The 14,837-nt window shown below is 40.8% G+C and overlaps 1 protein-coding gene across 4 annotated transcripts in view; it reads right to left on the reverse strand.

The window, feature by feature from the left end:
• ARHGAP15 (Rho GTPase activating protein 15) overlaps positions 1–13,906 on the reverse strand; it is a 327,658-nt gene extending 313,752 nt beyond the window's left edge. Inside the window, exons 1-2 of one of the 4 annotated variants that reach the window (XM_086750894.1) lie at positions 13,848–13,906; positions 13,059–13,119 (exon numbers count right to left, since the gene is read on the reverse strand). The gene's annotated coding sequence lies outside the window, so the exon portion shown is untranslated. Of the gene's footprint in view, positions 1–13,058; positions 13,130–13,270; positions 13,406–13,474; positions 13,508–13,847 lie in introns of those variants that run through there. The other 3 variants (XM_086750893.1, XM_086750896.1, XM_086750897.1) reach the window with 3 other exon arrangements.
• Positions 13,907–14,837: the final 931 nt, after the last annotated feature.

Genomic DNA, 14,837 nt, shown 5'->3' on the forward strand with positions numbered 1-14,837 from the left:
CCCTCTTGGAAGTAGCTGTTTTGGGGCGCTGTGGAACAGAAATGGCAGACTGGATAAGAGTGGGGGAAAGTCAGGGAACAGTATGGGTGAAAGAAAAATCCATGAGGTTGGATGGATGATACAGGAAGAGGAAATTGATTCATAAGGTGGGGAAAAAAAAAAAAGGATTACATCGGATGTGAGACAAGAACAACATAAGAAGGACATGGACCTGTTGGAGTGAGTCCAGAGGAGGCCACGTAGATGATCAGAGGGCTGGAGCACCTCTCCTATGAGGACAGACTGAGAGAGTTGGGGCATGTTGGTGACATTTTACATATCTGGCAGATCAATGGTTAAGATCCTAAAACCCTGATTTCTAAATGTACAGTCAACTTTCAAACACGTAGTGTGGAAGTAATGAGTGTTACGGAGGTGAGAAACAGAAAGGTTATGGCAGATGCAAATCCATACACACAGTAAAGCCATCCCATTTCTGAGAATCAGGCCCAGACTAACACAGCAAATTGCAGAGATCAGATTTTGGGCTTCCTCATAAAGCACTGGGTCTTGGTAAAACTATTTTCAAGAATATTTTTAGTAACCTTCCTTTTAAAAACAGTTAAAACAGTATTTTCAGAAAAACTTTGTACTTGATAACAGTGAAAATATTTACATTAGTTCTAATTTTCCTTTGATGGAAAGAAAAAACCCAAACTTTTCTGGCCTGCCTTTTCAAAAAGAGAAAGGAGATGATAAAGGAAACAAAGTAACATTGTTAAATTTACAAAGGAAAACAAAGACAAACTTTCCTCTTTCTATTTATAATTTGCAAGAAAAAAAAAAAGGAGAAATAAACTTTTTAGCATTTTGCAAAAATTAAGAAATTGGATTGTTCATCTCACTGTCATTATTCTGTCTTTCTTAGCTTAATCATGGTTTCTGTCTCACAATGACAGTATTCATCCCTTGCAGCAGCTCATGAAGCTAGAAGAAGTTTCATATTGCATTTATCAGATTTTTAATTCATTTTGGCATGTTGCTTTGTCCAGAAGTTGATCATATAATGAGTGGACTGACTGGTATTACCTGAGAACTTTATTTCATGAGTTTTGCTGCAGTACCGGTGAAGTTAGTATATAGGTTTTCTACAAAGCAAAGCATTAGTTCTTCAAGAAATAAGAGCAGTATTTCTAAATTTTGGCTTGAGCTATGCCTATGTTTCCTAATGCTACATACTGTGACAGACAGAATCCAAATTTTAATTCATTAGTGACTGGTACTAAGTAGCAATTTTAGCAAGTACTTTTATCCAAGAAAGGAGAAAAAAGCTATCCATGATTAATATAATTTGTTGTATTTTTTCAAGATTATGAGATTTAAAACATTGTATATAATTTTCAGTATTTATCAAAATAAGCTTTTAATTTCCAACTTCACTCCTTATGGCTTATCTACCACTATCAAGCCAGAAGCACAATGAACATGAAAGTGCTCAACATAGTAACGTGAAAATACTGCAAAACTGAAGTGCATCTTGTTACATTCACTCATTCCATTCTCTTGCTGAAAGGTATACTGTACATGAAGAGGATCCATTGAAAACTAATGGAACAATATTACCAAAGAGTGAAAATCAACACTAGGTTTACCATTAAACAATACTTGTGAGCCTGAAAAACCACAAAAATAGAAGAGGAAGTCAGTTAACAAATGAAAAAAAAAACAAGCTAATGCCACACAAATGGTGAGTCAGAGCATTCTTGTAAAGGAGAAAACATACTGCTGTGTCTGTGAAAGAAGTGTTTTACATCAGCATACCTACGTAAATACTTCTACTACTGGGTTTTGCTTTTAGCCTTTGCTACGCTGTTTATCTCTGCTGAAGTACAGCTCAGGGGCATAAGTACTTAAGCACACAACTGATGGAAATAAAGGGGAACAGATGAAAAAAACCCTAGGTAAAGATAAGGGATAACAAGTAAGCTGCCACATAGCTTTTTTCAATTATTCTTATCTGCACTTTGCTCTGTCTTTATTTTTTATTCAACCATCCCCACCACGCTGCTCTCACAGCTAACACGTCACACAGCTGAGCCCGGGGCACGGACACAAACAGCAAAGGCTGCCGAGGGATACGGTGTCCTGGGCTTGTGCCCAGAAGAGACCTAAAGCCAGTTTATCTGAGTACTAGAAAAACAGAAGGATACATTGTAATGAAAATACAAAGCAGATGTAACATTCCTATGTCTTTTCCTTTGCAGAAAGATGTCATCCAGCCCAGGATAATTTCTACTTAGGAAAAAGCATTAATTAAAACCATCAGTCATATCTCTAGTCAAAGGAGGAGATCAGGAATGACACTACATCACTATTGTCAGAGTCCTTTCCAGTTTTATCCTTTTATATCAGAGAGGCAACAAAACAGAACTTCGTGCTGAGTTCAGTCTACAGTAACAGCCTAAATTCAACAGCACAGTTTCCCTTGTCAACCAAACTTGCAATCACATCAGCAGACATCAATGAGTTAGTTGATACATCCTAAATCCTACAGAAACCATGCTCATCAGTATTAATTACCATACCTCCTTTTAATTTCTTTACCTGTTGCTAGACCAGACTTTCAGTAGTGTCTCTCAGAACAGACACTGCACTGAGCAAGGATTAGGAAGGTCATCTTACCTTGTATTTCTGAAGGCTGTCTTTGTAATTACCCTTTTCTAGTCCAGTATTTGAGAACTTACTGCAAATAAAAGCAGAAATGGCACACAGAGTTCTTCAGGCAACTCAAATTTACACATGCATTTACCCCTGCCTCTCCTGTGGTCAAAGAGAAAAGTAAACAATTTTTTCTGGTTTTGTTTTTTTTTTTGTAGCAATATCTCACTGTCCGACACGTCTCTGTTACCACGTTTGGAATACACTGTTCAGGACATTATTCACAATCTTATTTATGCTCTGAGGCATATAATCCAGTCTCATGAAGGACGTATCCAAAGGCAAATTTCTTGACATAACTTGGCCCAAATCATAGCAAACTTCCTAGGTAGTAGCCCAATACAAGAAGTAAGACATTTTCAAGCATCATTGTTAAACAATTCCTAGGCTAAAAAAATCTTTAATCCTTGAGATTTTAACTTGATCCTTGATATGATGACTATTTAATCCTTTTTGATTTATTCTTCTATATTGAGAGAGGTTTATATTTCACAATAACACTTGGTTAATAACTACATAATTCTTGTGACTGAAATCTCATGTACCAGCTTAATATCGAGTAGGAACCAAGTGTGTTATAATTTAAAATAATTTATTCCTAGCTGTTGCAATACAGGACACGCAGTTCCAGACAGATCTTAAAGGCCTGATCCTAATCTCAGGTTTGCAGTGAACCCACTGAAGTTAACAGAGTTCAGCGAAGTAGAAGCAACACCAAGAACACCCAAGGAGGAAAGCCAACACACTTATTGCATTACGGAGCCAGGTATGGAAATACACTTTATAACAAACTGCAAGAGGGAAGGACACACACTTGCACCATTCTACAGCAGGAACCATGTTGTGTAATTTTGGGTCTAAGAACATACTGTTTTCATGACTGAGTTCCTAAGAATTAAAGTGTTAAAATGCAGTACTTAATTTCTTATTCCTGATAGTTACCACACGTATTGGGAATATGTGATTCTCTACTAACAGTACGTCACAGACCAGCATGGATACTGAGTCTACCTCGCACGATAACTGACAGAGTGTTAGTTTGATGCTTCAGCGTTCCTGCCCATTGAGTGCAGTGTTACAAATATGAGTGGCATATTGCTATGAAGATTGACTGTAGTTTTTCTCTATTTTTTCACCTAGTAACAGCACCTTTCATAATAAAAAAAAATGAAAAGGAGAAAATAAAATAATATCAGGCTGATGTTGAGTCCCACTTTCTAGCAGACAGCAGCAAAACATCTTAACCAAATACACACTTTCAGTAGAAATATTATTAATCTTTGCAAACTGTTGCTCTATTTCTCTCAAGGATTGGATGAAGAGAGACATGAAGACAGAAAGTTTGAATAGCAGTGCAATCAATGAGGATTTAAGCAGGGAGCTAAGGTCCTCCTTTGTGTCATTCTGAAATTTAGTAGATGATAGCTGAAAGCCCCAGGGTCTGTTCCCTGCTATACGCAGGCCTTTAGCAGGATCAGATGACAAAGAAAAACAGGGATCTGAAAAAGCTACTTATACATAGGGCAGAGGTATGTTGTCTTGGGAAATGCTTTCCTATCTGGACAGAAATAGACTGAGAATTAGAAAGAGGAGAGAATGGGAGACAGTTACTGTTCCAAAGTTGTGTACATACAATGACGAAGTCCTCACATCCATATTTAATGACTACAGATCCAACTCTAACCCTGTAATCCTCCATCAGTCACCTACTATCTGCAGGACTTCCCTGCGCAAATGGAAACAACAAAAACTCATGCTATGGGCTAAAAGAGCTTCTTCCCGTCAGCAAGTGACTGCATATGGTCGTGTCTTTTCTGGCATCACTTAGTTTCTTAATTATATTACATGTGAAGGTCTCAGAAAAGGTAACAGTTGTTTCAAAAGTTCGTCTGTCCCAATATATCATATGGGAGATAGCGTAATGGAGTCTATTTTCACCACTCCTACGTCAATTTAATATCTCAGTTTCAAGTGGAACTTGAAGCTAAAAGTATCCTTTGTGTACAGTTTGGCCTGCATATGTTCTGGGAAAAGTCGTCCATAGTAGAAATTCAGTTGAATATGTAAAAGAACATGCCTGGGAAAAAGAAAAAAAAAAAAATGCTGCTTCTAGGTCTTCCTGCTGGCAGTGTGTTTCATTTCTTTCTGGAGTGCATCTGATCCGCGACACCTGCCTCCGTTTTCCATGCTGTGCAAGCTAGACTACAATCCTTCAAATGATGAATATTGGTCATATATACACAGCATTAAAAAAGCAAACTATGAATATCATCCAATGTCTAACACCTCTAACGCATCCTACAACACTGAATAGCAGGATGAGTGTGGTTTAGTCATTAGACCAATGATAGCAAGTAGTTCCCAGCATCATAAATGTTCATAACAATTTAATTGATTTAACAGCAAATAAAATCTGAGAAGTGCTAAAGAGGCCCAGAGGAGTACTGCTTGGTTACTCCTGACCTGCACTCACCTATCAGGTAAGGAAAAGATCATTTCCTTGAACTTACTTCCTTTCTGCTGTACGTTTTTGTTTTGCAGATGAGTATGGCTTAGATTCCTGTCTTTCCAACCACCACAGGTAAGACGGACCGCCTCTAAACTTGTTTTACCCCTGTACATGATGCTCGTTGCATGGTAACATTTTCATTTAAAGCTGTCTAATTCTGAATAAGAAGAATCCAATGTTTTCTCTAGGAAGATCACATAAGAATCACAAATTTTCTCCGGTGCTTGAAAGAAATCTGTTCCTATAGCCTAAATGTTCAGAAAAGTGTTGTTACTTTTAGTGTTGCCAGATCCGATGTGATAAGATACTACGGAAAGGTTATTCTTGCAGTATTTACAGATACAAGCAGAAGCAGAAGTGACAGAAATTTCAAAGTAAGACTGTTTGAAATACTTCCAGCTCGATTTTGCAGAACTTCTCCTCACAGAGATTCAGATATTCATCCAAACTTTCCATGCTTACCTGAACTAGACATGTGGTGATGGTAATTTTGGAACAGCGGAAACTCTCTTGAGAAGTGGAAGAGTTAGTACCGTAAGACAAACTGATACATTAGAAAAATATTTTTAAATGCCTAAAAGGTTGCTGTAAATAGCCAAAGTAACAAACTTCCTATAAGTTCTAAATTTTGCAGGTTTGCTAGCAGACATTTAGGTTTCAATTTGACAGCGACTATATAAACAAGCTCTCACAAGGCCAGCTCGGGAAGTACGTTGCAGCACGTTTTTGACCTGCACGACATTTGCGTACATGCACGTGCTCCACTGGTTGATCCACAGTGGAGGAAGCACCTCATGTTCATCACTGAGTAAGACTATACAGAAGTTTAATCCCACTCTACCTCTAAATCCGTTATATGCGACTGAACTCTTGCAGCAGTGGTAAGTCATGCCTCAGCTTGCCTCTTGGTCCTTAGTTCCTGCAGCAGCAGCATCTGCTTCACTAGAAAAAAAAATACCATCTCAAACTCTGCTAAGCCCTTGGTAAAGCACTGGCAGTCGTTTTAGCCTCTTGGAGTATCTTAGAGTCCCTCAAATTAGTAGTTTAGATGCACATTTGCTATGTCTTAATCAGTTTTTCTGTTCCGTGCACCCATCATCCTACAGAAGGCTTCTCTGTCAAAGTGAGATACTGAGATTACTGAATAGGAAAGGCTTCAAAGCTTCTCAGACTTTAAAAACAAATTTGAAAATAAAGTAAACTTACAATAAAACTACTTCTTTCTGACAGTACCTGCCTCAATAGTGTCTACAACAAGAGGGTTGTCCCTTGTTCAGATAGCAAGACCCCCTCCCTCCCACTTCCCAGGATAATGTTTGATTCCCCATGCTGTGCACATGAAACAGTCCCTCCTACCCTCTCTCAATCTTCCTCCATACATATCTGCAGCAGTTTTTGTGCTGTGATCCTGCAGCTGCACCCTTACTTCTTCTCACTGCTCCCACTTCCCATCTGAGGGAGGAAAAAAAAAAATCTCCAGACACTTTTAATCTGCTCCCACACTCCATCTCCACTTTCCTTTGCAGAGCTCCCCGTGCCGCTCTTCTAGGAGACGCTGCTGTGAAAGGCAGCAGAAACAGCACCTACAACTTTAGGGGAAAACTTTTAAGCTACAGCAGGAACTAGAAGGGGAAATTCTTTGTGGCTTGCGTCGAGCAAGCCCCTCTTCTGCATTTCGTGGGGCCCCGATTTGCTTTCTTCACCAGCCGCCTCTGCCGTGGCCCAGAGCAGGAGGCAGCAGGCTCTTCAGCGCCAGGCAGCAAACCGGGCAGAAGACAAAGGCATTTCTTTTATGTGCCTGATCTCATATTGTGTAGCTAAGATGTCTGCTTTCAGAAAAGGGGAAGTACCAAGGGTATGGTGGTGTCGAAAATACAATTTCTTTGATTATGCAAGAAGCTTGAGCATAGGCTCTCTTAATTATATCTAAAATTTTTATTGCAAATGTACCTTGTTTTGTGAGGGACCAATAACTAAGACGATTCAATATGACTCCAGAAACCCTTTATGCAGGTTTTCTTCAGGCCAGGGGACCAGAGCCCACCTGCACCACCCGTCCCACCACAGGCATGCTGCTCTTGGCAGAAGTGACGGAGCCGGACCCACATGCAAACACCAACAGTCATAGTGAGAAGTGGCAGCCATTCATCTGCCCCCAACATTGTCAGGAGCAAAAATACTTAACAGGTATTGCATCTGCTGTTGGCTGTGGGTTTATTACCTAGCATGGTAATATGCGGAGCTGATGGACTCCTCAAATCCCTTGTTGGCTGAAATTGCTGCACTCAGCCCAGGTGAGCCCTTGCAGTCCTGCATACCTGAGTGAGAATGTCCTCCAGTGCACCAACATTATTCCCTAAACATCTGTATCTCGGTGCATGATACAAGTCTGATAAGAAATTTCTGCATTTAACGTTTTTCATTCTTTTATTTTATACAACTTTTACTCCACATTTTAATAAATTCCCTCTCTTCACTTATTCTCACTCTAGGAAAGACTTTATAAAAAGACCCAAACTTTAGGTGAACATTAAAACTAGAAAATAAGTTTTCCAATTAAAATCTCTTTGTAGCAGCTCTGAATGTCTCAGGTCTGTATGACTGCATACTATTCAATACAGAGCCAGGGCTAAACTGTCCGAAGGAAATTCAAGAATAGGTTGAAGAGATCAGTTTCTCCAAGCCTCTGCTTTTGCCAGGGCTTAGGATTAAAGAATGAGGAGAAACTAAGATGCTTTTTCTCAGGCTGTTTCCTTTGCCACTCCAAGAAGAGTGGATGGATTAATGACGCGGCCAAGTCCAAAAACCATCACAATAATTTGATTACTCATTATTACTGGTTACTATATTTTGGGGGGTTTTTTTTGCTAATAAAGTAAGAAAGCATGCAAGGTACTGCTTATCTTTCCAGATCAAGCCTCAGCCCTACTCAGCCCAAAGCACAAAAGGCAGCAACTGTCAGAGCAGGTTGGCCGGTTGGAAAGTCTGATGTAACACCTTCCTGGTGGAAAATGTTGATTCACTTGTAGCAAAGCCATTCACCAGGATTGTATTTTGTTTAGGAGAGCCCAGGGAGGCTTCTGTTGGTGTTTGCTGTGGATGTCCACAGTGTTATCATCAGTCTCTCCTGCAATGTGTGTAGGGGTTTAGCTCTGGCCAGCATCACCATGCGGTCATGCTGCCAGTGTTGGGTCCATTGCCCCATCGTGGACTGCCCAGTTCCTCCGAATCCACTGTCCTAAGCAGACACCTGGCCAGCCAGACAGCAGGTACCTCCTGAGCCACAGCTGCAGCAGAAACAACAGAAAAACTGAGAGCATCCTGACACCCAGCAGGTTGGTGACAGACCCAGCGGCCATGAAGGTGACACTTTTGGAGACAGAACTCCAGAGCTTCAACAACTTTCACAAAATAAATGTCATTTCCTCCTCACTCAGAAAACAAGAGGGTTTAGTAACATCCTGAGCAGCACACAAACAAGTACAGGTACTAAGCGCTGAGCCCTGTGCCTTGCCTAGGAGCAGCTTTGCTATCTGGCTCGAATAGGTGCTTTGGTATCTGATTCACCACCAAATACAGTGGTGGCTTTGCTCAGGGTGTGGCTGGGAAAGAAATAAGAAACAGAGAGGCAGCACATACTTAAGGCACGTCTCTCCAGCTCTCGGCCACATTCGCTTCTGTTTTTTCTTCCCCTCTCCTCTTATCATTTTGCAGTTGTACTGAAAACTGGTGGATGTCATGGAGAAGGACTCAGAAGTCACTTTAATTTCATTTGTTCAAGCACTGCACCTGTTTAATACATCAGGAACAGGCTTTGGAAGAAATATTCATGCAAAAACACAGTATAAACCCACAATAACTGGCTTAACTACAAGTGAATGATTTAATACCTGTCAATCTCAAATGGCAGGAAGTGTTATATTGTGTCTTAAATAACCTTAAACCACTAACTACAGCAATAGCAAACTTGCCTAGTTAACTTACTGAAGAAATGCTTCAGTAGGCATCTGTGCACTGTCTGAGTTAGTATTTTACTCCATAACTCACACATATCTCCAGAAGTTTAGAAGATAATTTGGAGAATACCAGTATCTGTTAAATAACCCTCTGATATCTTTCCTACTTAATTCCCAAAACAATTTTTTCTCATGCTAAGTAAGGCAAATGAAAATACAGAGAAATGAAAAGAAAAAGGCCAAAATTTTCAAGCCTGTATGAATTTTGGGTTCTCAGTTTCTGGCAAACAGGACTCACTTTTACATATGCCAGACCTTAATGCTTCCAGGTGACCTCAGCATGAGCCAATAATGCACTGAAGTTCTGCTCCAGCATGAGCCAGCTGCATCTGCAGACTGAGCTCTAGCATAAGTCAGATTTGCCCCATGGTCAGTTTGCAACATCTAAATGTCCACGCCCAGAAAAATAATGCCTGCTTTTCTTATTCAGACAGTCATCTTAATAAAAATCCAATAGCATGTATTTTATTCCTATTTCAGCCAGCCTCCAAGTTTGCACTCCAGTGTGTGTCAAGTTGTAATAAAGACGATGGGAGTACACAGACTCCATGATAAGAGGCGTAACTCTTAAAATGAAAATAGACCTCAATTGAGGAAGTCCCTGTGCAAATGAGGTGCTGGCAGTGTTTGTTTTGTGGTGAGTCTCCAAAACAACGTTTTTATAGTATTTTTCAAGGCAGGGAAGATGAACAGAGACATGTTGAGTGCATGAAGGCACAAACTTAGCACCCAGCACAGCAAAAGAGCAACCACCTCTGCTATTCAGATGTCCATAAGAGACTTGTCAGCAAAGCTAAGATTCATTGAGAACTCTGGTGGAAGCAGATCAATACATGAGAAGGTTTCAGAAGCAGGTAACATCAATGCCTCCTGACCTAGACCAAACCTGCATGTTCCCAAATGCACATCCAACAGGGAAGAGTGCCGTTGTGAACAAGCTGAAGGCAGCAGGGCCTTCATACTGCTTTGAGATTAAGAGGACATTACAAAAATTAGTTTGATGGTGACAAAAGCTGTCAGAAGTCACCACAGGATGGAAAAAAGGACAGTTTTCTGCAGGTTGTGCAGTCAGGTAAAGAAATCTACTGCTGTGCTCTAAACGGTGCTTGAATTATCATGGAAGATATACTGTCAAAAGCTGGGCCAAAGTTTTATCCCATCTATTGTCTTCAGGACTACTGCTATCAACAGATGAAAACAGGAGAACGATCACAGCATCTTTATATAGATGGTATCTACCAGTACCAGCTTCTGTCTTTGTAGCACTAAGAAATAGTTTGATGCATCCGTGTGGATGCATCCGTGTGGAAGTCTTCCTCAGGAGAAAAGTGAAACATAGAGACTTTAACTAAAGCTCAAGTGATGCTTTGTTTTGTCCTTAAAAGAGGTCAGCCAAAACAATAGCTACACGTAAATGATTAGGATACATTCTGTACAACTGCCATGTTTCAGGTGTCTACTTAAGAAAATACCTAAACACTATCTGACTTCCTCAACATCAAGAGCAGTTTTCAGAGCACGTAGGCTTTAACAACTCATTAAACAGTTAGAAACTCATGCTGTTTGAGCTGACACAGCACAGAGGTATCTAAAAAAAAAAAAAAAGTCAAGAATAATAGGCAAGTATCAGAATTACACATTGTGAGGCTCAAAAAATTCAGAAGATGCTGCTTATAACCCATTAAGCCCGATGTCCCTCAGTAGAAACAGGCCACAATACAGCAGTTCCCACTGCTAAAAGTCTGTGGGATTGCTTAGCAAATAACCAAGCTGAAGTCTCTGAGAGCATAGCAAAAGCCATCCTCACTACAGGACTAGAGATCACTGTGGGTGCTCCATCCCAGTTTCACAGGATTCTACTTTTTGGAGCCTGGCCTGAAGCTCGTCACTGCAAAGCAGTAATAACTTCTGGGGCCAGGAGTAGCTAGACAAATCCAAACCAGAGCTCTGAACATGTTTCTGTTAAGTTAGCACCACACTGGAGGTTGTGCCACCCAAACATCAGGAGAAGAACTGAAATATGCCTCTGTTACCATTTTAGCTTCTGGTTCCTGCCTCACTTCAGGTGGGGAGGAACATGCCGGAGACCATGGTCTGAAGCAGATCTCTCCTTTGTTACCCTGGCAATTCCAGCTGTAATGAAAGGGCTACCAAGAGGGTCACACACCCACGCTTGGTGAGAAAAAGATGGAGTATCTCTTCCAAGTTAGGGTATCTGTTGTATCAAAGCAAAGGAAGTTTCTACAACTACAACAAATGCTGCCAAAAAAGGCAAAGATTTTTTTTTTTGGTATCTCGATGTTAATGTACAGCAGGAGCTCTGAAATACAGAAAGTGCTTCTGCTGTTCACCCTATTTGGAAAAGAAAATGAACAAATGTATGTTACAGATGTAATTGGATTGAGAGGTAAAGTGAACAAGAGAGGCTGCTTTTAAATGAGTTTCCTTTGGACACAAAGAGGTAAGTTGCAGGAAAGGGAGAAAATAAAGAAAAAAAAATTCTGAGAATTCAAACTATGTTACTAAATCTCACAGCTCTCCGGAAAATGCATTTCAAATGACTCTAAGACGTTGCAGCAGAAACATAAAAACCACTACAAACACAGCCCAGGAAGAGAACATGTTCTTCTTATACAATTTCCCTGCCTGTGCTGATTTGTGTATGCAGGCGGGACAGGTTTTTTTCCTCCAAAAAGTACAGAAAATTCGAAATGTAATCTTACAACACTGCGCTAAAATCTGTCTCCAATTAGTATGCACAATCTGAAAATGAGCTTCAAGCCACATGTGATATCTTTCAACTCTGACCGATATTTACAAAAGAAAAACAAGTTGCTTCTTAAAATAAGGCTATCAGTTACAAACACAAGTACATGTCACAAAGTTTGCAGCAAACTACACGTTACCAGGAAAACGAATCTTCACCATACAACAAATCTTGCTAAGTCCAACTCTCCTTTACGTGGCCCATAATCAAAGCATTATACTCTGTTATTTGAACATCTTCCTAAGTTCCTGTTCCTTGTAAGTATCTGAAGGCCAGAAAGCAGCGTTTGCCCACTGACGGCTACGCAAAGCTCTCTTTTCTGATAGAAAGCTTTGAGTGAGATGGGGACTTAGGACACACAAGGTTTTTCTGGCCAACTCCGAAGCACAGGAGAAATTAGTCTGGATCTAAACAGCCTCATGCAGGAAAAGTGCTACCATGACATCTCCACTGAACAGCTTCATGAGAAACAGCATTCAGAGCATCCATAGACAAACCAGGGACAGTTTTTGTACAATGCCCTTTATGCCACCCTGTGTCCTATTCCTATGAGCACCACTGATGAATAAGAGAGCGGTAAGAAACTTCTGATACTGAGCAGAGCAAAAGATCCCTCTGTCGATTTCTTCAGTCTCTAGTGGTGCCGTATCAACGAGATACCTATCTTTACCACTCGCTAACTCTTAACAGTATCCACTGCTGCTAATCACCTCCCTCATGGTCACCAGCAGGGAAGCCAATCAATCAAACGGTGCTAAACTGCACCCAGCAAAGACAAATGCTGGGAAATGTGATCTAATCTCACTTCCCAGCCAGTGCTACCAGCCTTTTCTACCTTTTGGGGACAACTACTTAGTATTGGCAAGGATACAAGAAGTGATTAGTGTCCGTACCCTCTATGTTGTTGCCCATTGCTTTCAAATTCGCAAACGCCAATAGAGATAAAATAATTGTGTAACTTACAAAATCCGCACTGACCGCATACAAAATCAATGCAGTTATGATTATTGTAAAAACCTTTAGCAACAGATTTTCTAAACTGCGTTAAGACAAGTTTAGGGCTCCTTACCTACAGCCTCGCAGGTGTCGTCATCTCATCTCAAACTGCCATCAACTCAAACCAGTTTTAACTATTTCAAAAAAAAACGGAAAACATCCAGGTCACATGTCTATAGAGAGCATTTGAGTTAGTCTCCCCCAGCTCATAAAGACAGAAAGAAAGTAGGGAAAAAAAAGTAAAATAAAACCACTTCCTGCAATAGCAGAATCTAACCATCTCACCAGTGAATGACTCACGCCCAGGTTTAGTGCAAAACTCTTCCGGATTGGATAAAAAGTCAAGTTTTAAATTATAAAAGCAGCTCCTCTGTTAAAATTGCAACAAACAGGGAGGGTTGGTTTTTGCAGAAGGTAAACATGAGGTTTAAAAGGAAATACTGAAAGGAATTACGATTCTGAGCCTCAAGACAACTTCCCTTTTCTTACCTTCAATGAAACCCTTTGAGTACTGAAGTAAATAGCTTGCAACAAATCCGCTCTGCTATTTTGAAATGTAGCTTTAGTAAACGTGACACTTACCATCCTGTTACTTTAGATTTATAAAATAGCAAATTCTAGCCAATCAGAGAGTTTGATACTAAAAAAGAAGTTGCACTATTGCCTGGTGAAGGTCACCCAGATAAACACTTCTGTTTCTTTGATTTTCTGTTTTAGCACTTCTCCGTGAAGCAGCCCCTGGAGAAGCACAGGCACACCCAGCTGCTGCCCTGCTTCACTTCCTGCAGCGTTTCACACCGTAACAGTCCCTCTCAGGCAGGGGAAACCCAGAAAACCAGAAGATTCAGACACATATCTGTACCTTTACGGCTCCAGAAAAGCCCCTTTCTTGTGTATGCCTTCACCAATGTCTTCCCCTGCGACCTTTTTTTTTTCAGTCAGAATTGATGGTATCTTTCCGGTGTTTCTAGCTCAACTTACAAAATGAGGGCTCAGCTTCCTGGTGCAGCGGGTGTTCCCTTGCAGGGCAGAGTGGCCGTGCTGTGTGTGCAAGGACCGCCACGGTGCTGGTCGGGCTGCAGAGCCCTCTGTTGATGCTTTGGAAGAGTAGGGGCATTTTTCTTTCGGTTGTCAAAAACAGCCGCCATATGAGCTGAGAAAGTTAAGACCATCCTGAAGCTTAAGGATTTGTCCCAGCCTTGCAGTAAAATGAACCCTATTGACAGAGGTCAACAGCAGAGCTCCTCAAGAAGATGTGCAGATGTCCAACAAGCAATTCATTGGGTGCCCTACAGGAGGATCCTGCAGAACATCCCATCAAGAAAGGGCAGAGATAGTTAGGAAACAAGGGCTGGGCTGGAGGCTGGAGAGGAGCTTAGGAAGAACTGGAAAGAGATTATGACAAATTTTACGAGGCTGCAAAGAAAATGCTGATTTGCAGGCAGATAATTTCCTATTGCAGCAAAAAAAAAACAGATGCAAGGAAGTTCCTGTAGAGAACAGCTTTAGTACATCGTGCACTTTCTGAAGCAAGACCTTCAGGGACTTCAGGGGTGATTATGTCCCATCCCTGGAAACATTCCAGGCCAGGTTGGATGAGGCTCTGAGCAACTTGATCTGGTTGGAGATGTCCCTGCTCCTTGCAGGGGGGGTTGGACTGGATGGCCTTTAAAGGTCCCTTCCAATACTAATCATTCTATGGTTCTATGATTTAAGAAGAATGCCAGAAAGAAAATGGGGAACATAGTACTGCTGAAGGCATGGCAGGGTTGTTAGACTACAAAGTGACCCTTACATTGTTATTGATTTTGTAATAACTTCTACAACCCCCATTTAATGGCCAAATTATGCT

The sequence above is a fragment of the Chlamydotis macqueenii genome, chromosome 6, assembly GCF_036417535.1.
Source record: "Chlamydotis macqueenii isolate bChlMac1 chromosome 6, bChlMac1.mat, whole genome shotgun sequence".
NCBI lineage: Eukaryota > Metazoa > Chordata > Aves > Otidiformes > Otididae > Chlamydotis > Chlamydotis macqueenii.